Raw genomic sequence first — 13,943 nt, forward strand, 5'->3', positions numbered from 1 at the left:
CTGTTTAATGCTCCCAAATTATGTTTGATTTTGACTGTTTAACTATTGTGATGGTTGTGATCTGTTCCTACGGTTAAAATGGTTTGATGCATGTTCTATTTTGCTGGTTCTATGTATACTACCCCCGAAACGTCACAGTGAGAGGCAATATATAAACAGAAGCCAGGCAGGCAGGCAGGAGAAGGAAGGAAGGAAGGAAGGAAGGAAGGAAGGAAGGAAGGAAGGAAGGAAGGAAGGAAGGAAGGAAGGAAGGAAGGAAGGAATAACCAGCTTTTCCACAAGTGTTTTATTCTGTATTAGAATTTGGACTTGCTCAGTATTTTGTTTTTAAGAAGTTCTTGGTGCCTGAAAAGAACCTGAAATAACACCTTGGCTAGATCACTAGAATATAATCAATAGCAGACAACCAAGAGAGATCAAACTTTTCTGCTACACTTCTATTGTAGTCCTAAAATCACTTTCCAGAAAGGAGGCCCCACCGGAGTGACTCACTTTGGATGAACCGCTTAATTCCTTTGCTGCACTTAAAGTTATGAAGGCCGTTGCTGTTTTTAGGAAAATGTTTCGAGCGTAGTTTCTTTTTCATGCCGTCAGTGGCTGGTGGGAACACACGTTCTCCCCTCCCGATTCTTTCTGATATCCTCTTAAATATTTTAGAGCTGTCAACATGTTTCCCCCACACTCATCTGTTCTGCAGAGTAAACATAACAAGAGCCCAGCCTGTCATCTCGCCCCTTCACAACCCCCCAAATTTCCCTATCCGACATGTCGACATCCTCTTTCAGTGGTGGAGGCCAGCAGGCTAGCTTCAGCAAAGCTGAGTGGAAAGGTTTTTAAAAGGATGGGATTCTGAAATAGATACCCCTTGCGAACATGACATTTCACAGCAGGCTTGCAGCAGAGCTGGATATCTTGATCGCGAATGTCCTTGCCCAAGAGGAGTTTTTATTTAGCTGCCTGACGGGCAAACATATGGATTTTGGTGAAGCTGACGGAAGGTTGCCCAGTGGGGATGCGAACGGCGAACTTAATTGGCAGGCTTTGTTTAAGGAGGCCAGGTGAGGTCTAGTCCCTGTAGATTAACTATACACTTAATACAAAGCGGTAGACTTCTTGGTTCTAGCTCAGGGGCAGACAGGTAAAGGGCTATGCCCCCCTCACCAGATGAAGGACCATGGAGCCAGCAGAAGAAAAAGACAGTGCCTGTTGCATCTGGTAGAAGCCTTCAGGGCAAACATGGGCACTGCCACGCTTCTCCTGTTACCACATTCAGCCAGCCCAGGCATGGTGGAGTCAGCAAAGACAAGCACTGGCCATACCATGCTCTTACTCACTGGCCACACTCTACACGTGTAGACCACACTCTACACAGGGCGAAGCCAGGTGCTGCTGTGAACATGATCCTGTGCCTAGGCTGGCATAGAGCAAAACCAGGCTTTGCTGTGTCTGTGTCCGTATTCCTCTTTGCAGGTGGAAACCATGCAAGGCTACATAAAGATCACAGTATGAAAGTAGGCACCACAGTAACCACACTCTTCTTTATTTTATTTATTTATTTTTAGTTGTCACATTTTTAAGCCGCCATTCCCAGCCAGCCGGCTCACGGTGACTAACAAAATATAAAATAGGAATAAAAACTCACAGTCTCAATCCATGATCTCTCTAGCACCCAACATAGGAGGTACCAGGGAAGATGCTGAAAAGCTTTTGGCACTCCAGTCCTGTGACAATAGAGGGTATTGACCTTTAAGGGCTAATAGTGTAAGGCAGTAGTCCCCAACCTTTTTATCACTGGGGACCGGTCAATGCTTGACAATTTTACTGAGGCCCGGGGGGGGGTAGTCTTTTTCCGAGGGATGTCGCCACCCTCCTAAGCCCCTGCTCCACTTGCTTTCCCGCCAGCGCCCCTGACTTCCCACAACCCGCTGGGGGGGGGGGGGTGCTACCAGCAGCAGCTGCGCAGTGCCACACCAAGGGGGAGCCCCAGCCATGGCGGCCACCAGAGAGCACCAAAGGTGAGCCGGCGGCAGAGTGGCAGGGCAGCTCCTGAGGCAGCAGCCGGGGAGGAGGACGAGGAGAAGCCTACCACTGCTGGTAGGAAGTTCCTTGCCTTGGACAGCTGTTACACCTCAATTTGGTTTCAATGCTGAATCTGGCAACCAGAGGGAAGGGTGGAGGAACCGTGAAGGGTCTTGCATTGCCCATTGCCCATTTTGAGACATCGCTGATGTCACTATGGCTCTTCTGGAGAGTACTGTTGGTAACTCTAGGAATTACCAAAAGTATATCACTATGGCTCTTCTGGAGTGTAGGTAACTCTAGGAATTACCAAAAGTATGTCACTATGGCTCTTCTGGAGTGTACTGCTGGTAACTCTAGGAATTACGGGATAAACCTTGTGGCACTGATCAGTGAGACCTCTATCAATCCTACACCCAAAACCATTTATTTACATTGGCCACCATTTGTTGGGATAGTGAAAACCTGCAGATTTTTGTTGAAATATTTCTGGAGAAAAGGGCATTGTGCTCCCAGTTGGGAATGACCATGAGCCAGGAATTATTCTTCACCAAGTTAATAAGAATGTATTTATTAAAACAGGCCTTGGTTTCATGGTTCTGTGGATACAGGACTGATGAACACATGAACAGTTGTTGTTCTTTTTACTGCCCTCTGCCAAATATGCTGCTGCTACTTCTTTTTAAGGAATCATTCATCTGGCTTGTTCTCTGAGCTTTCCTTCAGAAAAGAAGGCTGAAAAGATGAAGATTTTTCCCTCTTGTGGCCTTCCTTCAAAAATATGGAACTCCAGAATAGTATAAAGTGACCATACTGCCCTCTAGTGCCTTCCTGGTAGTAGCGAGAATTCTACTCAATGCCCTCTTGCAAATGATCGAGCAAACATTCGTTTGTTCCCAAACAAACTTTCAGGTAGAGCATACTCACAGTTTAATCTGGAACACAGCAACACCCTTCTAAATCCACGGAAGGCTTAAGGCGGCCTGGCCTGGCTTAGCGAGGAGTGCAATTCAATTGAATTGGAATCACTCTGTTAGAATCCCCGTTGTCCTGGATGGAAGGGACCCAGGCCACAGACCCTCAGTTCAGTAATCAATGTTCTCCTTAGTCCAGTGGTTCTCAACCTTCCTAATACCGTGACCCTTTAATACAGTTCCTCGTGTTGTGGTGGCCCCCAACCATGAAATTATGCATAAAACTGGCGTGAAGATCCATTGTTCATAAATTGTTTTTTTCCGGGGCTTCTCAGTTCAGTTCTGCCTCTTGTCCCACCATGCCGATCTTGCTGTTTTCTGCTGCTCCAAACAGACGAACGCTCTATCTCAATCTACCCCGCAAGGCTGTTGTGTGGGTGCCTCCCCCCACCCTGGCCAAGCTGCTTGCCCTGCCGCGACCCCTGTGAAAGGCTCGTTCATCCCCCAAAGGGGTCCCGACCCCCAGGTCGAGAACCACTGCTTTAGTTCCTCCCCCTACTGAGCAGAGCTGTTCACACCCTAAGCAGATAATAACTGCTGTAGTCTTAAAAATGGACAATGGGCAATGCAAGACCCTCCCTGTCTCCGTATCACTGCTGAGCAGGGCTTTTTGTGTTAATTAGCGGCCGCTCACGCACACAGCCTAGAGGGAGTCCAGGATGTAACACCATGGTTTGTTGCCGCATTAGTTAGCCTCAGGCTCTTACGCTGCCTCCCAGGCCTGTAGGCAGAAAATTGGAGGGAGAAGAATAAGTACGTGGGGGATGATCATTTATTTTCTCTGCTTTACTTCTACATGACTTTAGACGCACACCCTGTAGGCTTTTTAAAAAGCAGGATTCAGGACTCTTCAGCCGTGCTGTTCTAGTCAACTGCATCAAGATTGCACATCTGGAAGATTTATGACAGGAGCCACGATTTTTTAAAATCTCTGCGCCTTCCGTTTTCATGCTGAGAATTACACTTGAAAGACTTGGGAGAGATTTCACACCAACCCCAAATGCTGACGGGTGGGGCATGACAAAGGATTGATGGGGCCTGGCCCTTCCACCATCACCACCACCCTGCAACTGGGTGACCGTGGGCTCATCACAGCCCTGATAGTGCCGCTCCCACAGAGCAGTCCTGTAAGGGCCCTCTCAGCCCCACCTACCTCACAGAATATCTGTTGGGGGGGGGGGGAGATGAAGGGAAGGCAATTCTAAGCTGCTTTGGGACTCCTTCAGGCTGTGAGAAGTGGGGCATAAAAATCAACTCTTTTTCTTCTTCGGGCTCACTCACACCATGGCCGGCTGTATTCCCAGAGGACTGGCTTGCTCTCCGTCGGCAAGGCTAATGGCGCCATCTTCCCAACTCCAGATTTGGCTCCGAGAAACCTCCGATCCAGTTCCCAGAATAAAATTTAGAAATGTTTTCTAGGCACGTTTTCTTATTCCCCCTTTGACTGAGCTAAGGGATGGAGCCACTTGCCTTTTCTGCTGGTGATAAAAGAGACAGGACATCTCTTGGAGCATCAACAAAACAATCGACTGATCAGGAAGCCAGAGGGCTGGTGTGACAAAAAACGTGTGGGGCTGCAGTCTGGAGGGGAACTGGTGCAAAAGCTGGCAAGATCCAATCAAGTACAGATGTGGTGGTAAGGAAGTGCCATCAAGTCACAGCTGACTTATGGTGATCCCTGGACAGGGGTGGGGTTCAAGGTAAGAGACTAACAGAGGTGGTTTCCCATTGCCTGTCTCTGTGTTATGATTCTGGACTTTCTTGGTGGTCTCCCATCCAAGAGTGCCAATCCTGCATGGTTTCTGAACTCTGAAGCAGTGGTCCCCAACCTTTTTATCACCAGGGACCACTCAACGCTGGGGACCACTCACTGGGGACCACTCAACGCCTTTTACTGAGGCCCTTGGGGGGGTAGTTTACTCCTCTACTCTCAACCACTGCCCTAACGCTCTCTGATCGCTATGGTAATGTTTAAACATCCCTTCAAAATAAGATACAGACACGCCACAACAATGAACATAAGGAACATTTTATTTTCATGGAAATTTTAACTCATGACAATGACAAATCAATAGGAACCCTGAGCTTGTTTCTCTGCAACGAGATAGTCCCATCTGGGAGTGATGGGAGACAATGACACCCGAAGTGTGTTGTAAAGGGCTGGGGGGGGGGGGAGAAGACGTCCTTCGGGGCCCACCTCCAATTAGTCGAAGGACCACATGTGGTCCGCAGCCCGGAGGTTGGGGATCGCTACTCTGAAGAGGCTGGGCTAGCCTGGACCATCCTGGTTAGAGCAACTGTATACCTATGATAAATATTTAGGAATAAGTGTCTATCCATGATCACGTCTATAGCGCAGCTACTGTCACCGTCCTAATTCTTTGCCTCACCTGGTAGATGTTAAATTCTAAGACAGCAGTATGTCATCTTAGACAGAAAGAACAGATGTTGTGGCTTGCTCGGGGACTTGGAAAGGACAGGCATGAATTTGGATTCTCCTCCGAGTGTTGATTTATGATGCCAAGCCTGACACTGGAGGATGGAAGGCTTTAAAAGAAGCGAGTAAATGAAAGCTTTGAGAATGTCAACGAAAACTTCACTGAACCTGACTGGCAAAGATTCTTCATCGCTTTCTCCAAGTGAGTACGAGGCCTACAACTAGATATCCTGCAGGTTTTTTAATTTTAAAAAGTAGCAAATGAAAACAGACAACATGGACCAGAAGACAAAGCAAACCCTCACTGCCCATCCCCCCCTCCAAAGCCTCTTGCCCAAAGCACTGCTGGTTGCACCAGTGGAGAGATGGGGGGCTGTGACCCCATAATTGCCTGCCCCTCCCCTGGTCACTGCAGCAATAGAAACCAGACAGTAAAGACCATAGGAACGATCCAACCATCTTCCTGCCTAAGAGTCTTCCTCCAGCTTAAGTGGCTCTCCCTCCAATGGAAGAGGAAGGCTTAACTTGGAAGAAGGCTTCAAATGTAAGCCAAAATGTAAAGGTGAGGTATGAATATTGTAATAAATAAACCCATGTTGCTCAGGAGAGTGGTAGGATCCACCTCACTGTACTAGACATAGTTCTGCAGGGAGCCTCAATGGAACTTGGTCTGAAATTTCTCTCTGTGGCTCATCTGGGTCCCTACAAAGGCAGAAGGATTTGGGACAGTCGGAGTGGCAATCAAAGGACAGGTGATTACCCAGAAAGGTGGCTTTCCCTGGTAACTGGTGGAAGCTTACCTGCCTGTGAAGCTCTAAGGGCCACAGGCCCTTCCCTTTCTATGCTATGGATTGTGTACACACTGGACTGTACTCATTGGCAACACCAGAAGGGACACGATGTGAGGTCACCAGACCAGCTTGCCTCTATGTCACCCAAGCCACTTCTTATTGTCCCCAGGAGCTGGAGCAGCTGATGCACCATCTCTCCTCATTCCCACATGTGACACTTCATCCTTTCATTCCCAGCTGAAGGCCTGGAGCAGAGATCCCTACAGAGTCATTGTATCCTGAGACAGAAGGCCCAGCAGGGTCCTGATAAGAGTACCCCTACCAGCCTTTTTGTCTTGGCTCGTGGTAAATACTGAAGGTGATTCAGGGATTTTGATTCCTATCAATATCTTAGTTGAAAAAATTGGACATCTTTGTGAAAGCTGGTTAACTCCCAGTCAGAATTTATTCAGCGAAATGAGGGAAATGTAGTCTGCCAGGATAATTTATACACCACCATAACCAGCAAGCTGGGTATAATAAAGATGTTGACTTACATACGAGTAAAATGTTCAAACATAAAAGCTCCCACAGTAACTTTCTTCTGAGGGTAAAAACTGGTTTCAGAGTGACATTTTTTTTCTTTACTATTTACATCGAGCTACTGTTCGGTTCTATTATACTGTTTCATTTTTGACATTCACGACCTAGAAGACGACACGATTTTATATTTTCTGACTGACTAATAAACATGAACGGAGAGGCTCACTCTAACTCTCTAACACAACAAACAGCCACTAACTGTCAAAGCTAACACAAAACAGAATCCCCCCCATCAAGCAGGACTTCAGTGGCTGTGAGTGAGCATGCAAGGATGCCAAAACAAAAATTCCGGCATTTTGTGCCTTCGGTAGCAACATGGATTGTTAGTGAGGCTTGCCCTTGGTGTAAAGAGCTCCCATCACCAAAGAGGTCCCTTGTATGCAGAAGATCGGGTTGATATTCCAGTGCATCTTTTCCTCAGGGACAAAGGCCAACATCGTGATGTTGATATTCAAGATGATATACAGAATACATTGGAATCCTCGGCTGATGCTGGTAAGCGGAGAGAGAAGTGATTGTGTGGGAAGAGTGCAATTTGACTGATGGATAATGGGAGCAGCTATCTGGGGCTTTTAGGGGTCACATGTCCTCTAATTAAGTGCTTCAGTCATGACAATTTAGTACAGAGATCCTCAACATGCCCCCCCCCCAGGTGTCATGACACCCACTAACACATTTCCTGTCATCTACCATGTATTTCCCAGAAAGCAAGTGGGCCAGATGGGGGTTTTGCCCTAGCAAGGCTTCTGATTGGATGCCAGAGATTTGATTGGGTGTGCAGAGGCCAGGAAATAACACCATGAAGATGCTAGTCTCCCTGCTCGAGAACCCACCTAACCTCCACCAGAGCCAGCTTGGTGTCGTGGTTAAGAGTGGTGGCTTCTCTTCTGGCGATTCAGGTTTGATTCTCCACTCCTCCACATGCAGCAAAGCTGGGTGACCTTTGGCCAGTCGCAGTCCTTTTACAGCTGCTCTGATCAAGATTTCTGACAGAACTCTCTTGGCCCCACCTACCTCACAAGGGGGTCTGTTGTAGGGAGAGGAAGGGAAGGCAATTGTAAGCCGCTTTGAACTACGTTGAGTAATGAAAAATGGGGTATAAAAACCGATTTCATCTTCTATTTCATGTTACCCACCCTGAGTCTACTGAAAAGGGTGGGCTATAAGAAGAAACTAATCACTATCATCATCATAATTTTTTATTTCTATCCTGCCTTTCCATATCATCCAGGATGGATAACAACAATAAAGCATCATACAAAGTTAAAAAGTTAAAACCATTTACTATTATTACCTATCATTCCCAGAACTGGGGGGGGGGGGGCAATTTAGCAAGGAGACAATTTTCCAGGTCTCCTCCTCCTCCCAGCAGTGAGGCCAACCTTTCTTGGTGGGTGTTATTTGGGCCTTGACCATAAGCTCGGTGGAACTTCTCCAACTTAAAGGCCCTGTGGAACAGATTTAGGTCCCACAAGACCCTGATCTCTCCCAAGAGCACATTCCACCAGGCTGGGGCCAGGACCAAAAAGGCCCTGGCCCTGGTTGCAGCCAATTTCACCTCCTTCGCCGAGGACCCTCAGCAAATGCTGATCTGAAGATCTTAGTGCTCTTGGGGGATTGTAAGGGGAAAGGTATGCTGGCCCCAGCCCATGTAGGGTTTTAAAGGTTAGCACCAGCACCTTGATTCTGATTCAGTCACCAAGCTGGGGTGCTTTTCACGTGTCTTGCACTCCTTACTCACTGCCGGAAACACAAGAAGACAGGGCAAGGCGCACTAGTCTTGTTTCACTTTGGCCTGCCTACCACTGTCACCAACCAATCATCTACTGGCATGGCTGATTGACATATGAACTTCCGCCAAATTTTTTTTTTAAATAGACGTATTCATAAAACGCCTATCCTAATATTCATAGAGGCACGGACAATCACAGCCGAGGCACATGTCCGCCTATTCGTTGTTCCAGGTGGTGTTCCATTTTAAAAAAGAACTTCCCATCCTGGGAAGAGGGAGGCAGGTGCGAGGGCAGTACATTGGAGGCGAATGTAGAGCTTCTTCACCTCCATACATTTTTTGTGCTGATGGCCTACCAGTTGTCCGTTGGGTGATGCCGCTTTTTAGGTTGGTGAATCCACTTTTTGGGATTCCCCAACTTGCGCTTTAAAATGGCGGATGTAGCGAACAGTTTGTTGGCCAGATGCAGGAGGTTGGTGACGTCATGTGGAGTAGCCAGAATATAGCATCTTCAGATGGTAAGCATAATGCTAAATTTATGGCTTGCAGAAAAGCCCTCTTTTTTCCAGCTTCTTATGGTCCTGTAGTCAAATTCCCAAAACAGCTACCAAAAGCATTTTTTGGTCCCAGGAAAATGCAATTTCCCATCAATGGCCTTTACCATCAAACCAAGCTGCATTCTATGTATCATCAAGCATTAATCGGAAAATGGGTTGTTGTGGGTTTTCTGGGCTGTGTGGCTGGTAATTTAAGTCCCTGACATTTCGCCAGTAACTGTGGTTGGCATCTTCAGATGGGAATCTCTCCGTGCCGAAGATGAGACACTTTCTGTGCCGAAGGTGGGAATTTCTCAGTGCTAAACACTTGTGAAATGTCAGGGACTCAAACTACCAGACCATGGCCACGCAGCCTGGAAAACCCACATCAACCAGTTGACTCTGGCTGTGAAAGCCTTTGACAATTCAACAATTTGGAAAGCTTATGTCATAGCCAAATCAACTACAGAACCATCCCACTGATACCTAAGGGATCGGCTCTCTGCCTACACCCCTCAGAGAGTCTTATGCTCTGCTACTATCCACTGCCTAGTGATCCCTGGCCCCAAGGAAGCTCGCTTGACCTCAACCAGAGCCAAAGCTTTCTCCATCCTGGCCCCCACCTGGTGGAATGAGCTCCCAGAGATCAGAGCCCTAGCAGAGCTTAAACAGTTCCGCAGGGCCTGCAAAAGTGAGCTCTTCTGCCAGGCTTTTGGTTGAGGTCGACCTGAAGTCAATCACTTTCCATTGGCCCCTGAGCTTCCCCCCTCTCATGAAAACCAACAACAACATGTCCATCCTACGGGGTCATCAGTATGTTAGAGTGTTCTCACCGTGTTTGTTCCATTATGTTACTATTCTCCTGGTATGACTCTTCCACTACTGTTCAATTTATCGTGTTATCTGTACTGTTTTTATACCAGTTCCATGTAAACCACCCTGAGCTTAGGGGAGGGTGGTATATTAATAGAATGAATGAATGAATGAATGAATGAATGAATGAATGAATGAATGAATGAATGAATGAATGAATGAATGGAAGAGTGAGCTTAGCTCTCTGGTTAAAATCAGTAGGTCTTTAACGATGCAATGAAAGGGTGATCCTGCACTATTAAAGCCAACATACATCACAAAGCTGTCAGAGGACTTTTCCTCATGCAGGCAATACTCACAATTAACCGCTGGAGGGCACCAAGCGATAAGATTGTAGAGATTTTAAATTGGAATAAATTAAATGAAGGGAATGGTGGAGGACAGGAAGGCCTGGAGGATCGTTGTCCATGGGGTCGCGATGGGTCGGACACGACTTCGCACATAACAACAAATGAAGGTAGGCGTCTCCTTAATATTAAAATATCACAAGCTTACTCTTGAGCCATTAGCATAAACCAACAAAATACAAACATAGACCACATTTCTTTCAGTGGGACAGGTGCAACCATTTGCTCAAATCTCCTATTAATTAACCAGGTATGGAGTTGGATCCTATAAATCTATATTTACATCAGCTTAATGTTCCTACCTTTGCAGAAAACGGTGTCACCATGACCAGAATCAGTGCATGGGACAGAACCCTGTTTGGGTGGGTTTGGGTGGGTTTCTTTAATGAAAAAAAAAGTATTTAAAAAAAACAAAAACTCTAAAATCAGAAAGATTAAAAACTAGATACACTCATCAAAACTGTGGAAGACAAAAGGCAGCTCCGAAAAACACGAGAAAAGATCCAGCATTTGTAAGACTGCAGAATGGATTAAAACAGCATAAAACCTCCAACAGAGCAAGAAAGATCTCATATTCAGCACTGACTCAATAACAGAATTTTAAAACAAAACTTAACGCCAGATACCTACAACTCGACACTGATTGTCTTAATCACAACACAGGTGCAAAGGAAGCTTGTTGACCACCTTCCTGAAGGCCCAACGGATGATAGGTGAAACGGGAGCTGCATCTAGGTTTGCCAGCATAGGAGCTTCAGGCGTTGGGGTCATGTGGATTGGCATTGCTCTGATGCTGCTAGAGCACTTCCAGCATGAACCTGGAAGCAATTGTATCACCAGTTCCCTAGGAGTTCTAATGCATTGTACTGACACGATGACATTGTTTCTGGGTTCACACTGGAAGTGATGTCACAGTGTGTGGACGATACCTATTCCCCCCACCCCCCACTCTACTGAGCAGCACCATATGAATATCTTTTGGCCCTCAGTCAATATTCCAGTCCTTCAATAATATCTTCACTTCTGTGAAGCTGGACATTCTTGCAGTTTGCAGACACTTCTGTTCCTGGGCCTATACAAATTGTATGTATCAGTAATGGCTTAGACAGCTTCTATACAAGGTCGTATAATTATTACCACTTCTTCTTACTAATCTTCAAGGCCATTTTATTCTGGTTCTCTAGACTCAGCTCTTTCTTTCTGATCTTCAAGGCTATTTTATTCTGGCTCTTTAGACTCTCCTCTTGGCAGGCTTCCCAAAGAAGCCATGTTTGTTTTAACTGTGTGTGCCACAACATCTTCCATAATCAGGGCCAGCAATTTTTCTCCTATGTTTCACCGAGTCATAGAATTAAATCGTGCCATACAGGCCGTCTAGTCCAACTTCCTGCTCTGTGTAAAATCTGCTATATATTCATCCAGCTGCTGCTTGAAGACCTCCACGACAATACTCACCTGGGTCCTGCTGAACACGCTGAATGCAACCTGCAATGCACATAGGGCTGGTCGCTTCCATCTAGAGCAATGGTTCTCAACCTGGGGGTCGGGACCCCGTTGTGGGTCGAATGACCCTTTCACAGGGGTCACAGCAGGGCAAGCAGCTTGGCCGTGGTAGATCAAGATAGAGCATTTATCTGTCTGGAGCAGCGGAAAAGAACGAGACCAGCATGGTGGGACAAGAGGCAGAACTGAACTGAGAAACCCGGTGGGAAAACCAATTTATATACAGTCATGAACAATGGATCTTCACATCATTGATCGGTTTCGGTTTAATTTCTGTGAAAGAACCCTTGCATAATTTTATGGTTGGGGGTCACCACAACATGAGGAACTCTATTAAAGGGTCGCAGCATTAGGAAGGTTGAGAACCACTGTTCTAGAGCCATCAGTTGTCATGCACAATGAGTTGCTCAGAGACTAGATCCACAGCAGGGCCCTTAATCTTTGAAACACTACAGACAAAGCCCTGTCACTCTGGGAAGTAACCTGAAAAATATGGGAATGAGAATGCTGAAAGTCGGGGATTCGAAGCTTCAAGAGAATATTGCTTGCTCTCGGTACATTCATGTGGGTAATTGCGCTACTTTGGTGATAGATCCTTTTTAGTGAATGTATAATGTTCAGAGGCCACTCAGAGAATCTTACGTGCAATTCATGCTCTTCTCCAGCCTCTTTTGCAATAACATTTTATTCAGGCTCTCAAATGGATGCCATTAATCATCATTTCAGGCTGGGCTGAGGTTTTGCTAAAATGCAACAGTGATGCAGTCATCCCTGTCACCCCCCCCCACACACACACACACACACCACCTGTCCAGTAGGTAGTGTATGAAAGGGCTAAGGAAATCGTCATATCAAAGTTCATCTTCCCACCACCTCAGGGTCTTTAAAGAGAAGGGACGATAGCACTGACTGATTTCCTGGGGTAAGGACTGCTCACAATCTCAAATCTGTGCTTGTTGATGGAGGAGGGGGGGAATCTTTTTAGTGGAGTCCATTCACAAAATGAAGGCCCAATTTATACAATCAGCAGGATCCAGCAAAAAGCTTTCCCTAGAACGTATAATTTTAGATGCAGGTTGGAAAACTGCATATTTGGACAATCTCGCACACGTAACAAAATCCCTCTTGCATATAGAAAAACTGCATAGCAGGGAATAGGCTGGGTTCAGCTCTTAATATGTTTTGGTTTTGTTTGTGTTTTTTTAAACATGAAGGGAGCCTTTTCATGGAAAAACATTCAAATAGACATATGTACCTACAATATAAAAGGGAGTAGTAATCATTGATTCTGTCAGTAGTTTATTATTTATTTGTGTAAATTACTTATCGTCCACCTTTCTCACTGGGACTTAAGGTGGATTGCACAGATTGCGTGACGTCCATAATGCCAGCAGGATGGGACATTCAAAAATCAAGAAGATATGATTTGGGTTGTGGAATCAATCAGACATTTAACAAACGGAACCGAATCAAAGCAAAATTGTTGACATGACATATTAGCACTGCAATTCCATGCAGAATTGCTCCAGTCTAAGACTACTGAAATGAATGGGCGTAGACGGCAGTAACTCTTCTTGGGACTTATTCAATTGGGTAGCCCTGCTGGTCTGGAGTAGCACAACAAAATTTAAGTCCAATAGCACCTTTAAGACCAACAAAGATTTATTCAAGGCCTTGAGTAAATCTTCAATGGTCTTAAAGGCGCTATTGGACTCTATTTTTGTTCTTCTTAGGGCTGCATCATTTACAGTTCCATTCAACAAATTGTAAATGATGCAAAATTACATAACAGGTGCCAACTTTCAGCAGAACAGACAAAGAAGTTTTAGGGCACAGTCCCATATAATTTATCCAAGTAACTTTGTGAATCATTTTTTTGCAGAGCTCCCCTATTGCCTGCAAAGAAAAGCCCTCTTGAATAATTCAGTTTCGCATAGATTCAGGTAAGTAGCCATGTTGGCCTGAAGCAGCAGAACAAAGTTTAAATCCTGGGGCAGCTTTAAGAGCAACGTGCAACTGGGTTCAAACGTTGTTCAATTCTGCAGTCGGAGGACCCCCCACCAGGCAGGAAGGGGAAAAGGAAGAAGAGTTGGTTTTTATACCCCACTTATCAATGACCAAAGGAGTCTCTAAGTGGCTTACAATCGAC

Source organism: Paroedura picta, chromosome 6 (genome assembly GCF_049243985.1).
Source record: "Paroedura picta isolate Pp20150507F chromosome 6, Ppicta_v3.0, whole genome shotgun sequence".
In the NCBI taxonomy this organism is placed as follows: domain Eukaryota; kingdom Metazoa; phylum Chordata; class Lepidosauria; order Squamata; family Gekkonidae; genus Paroedura; species Paroedura picta.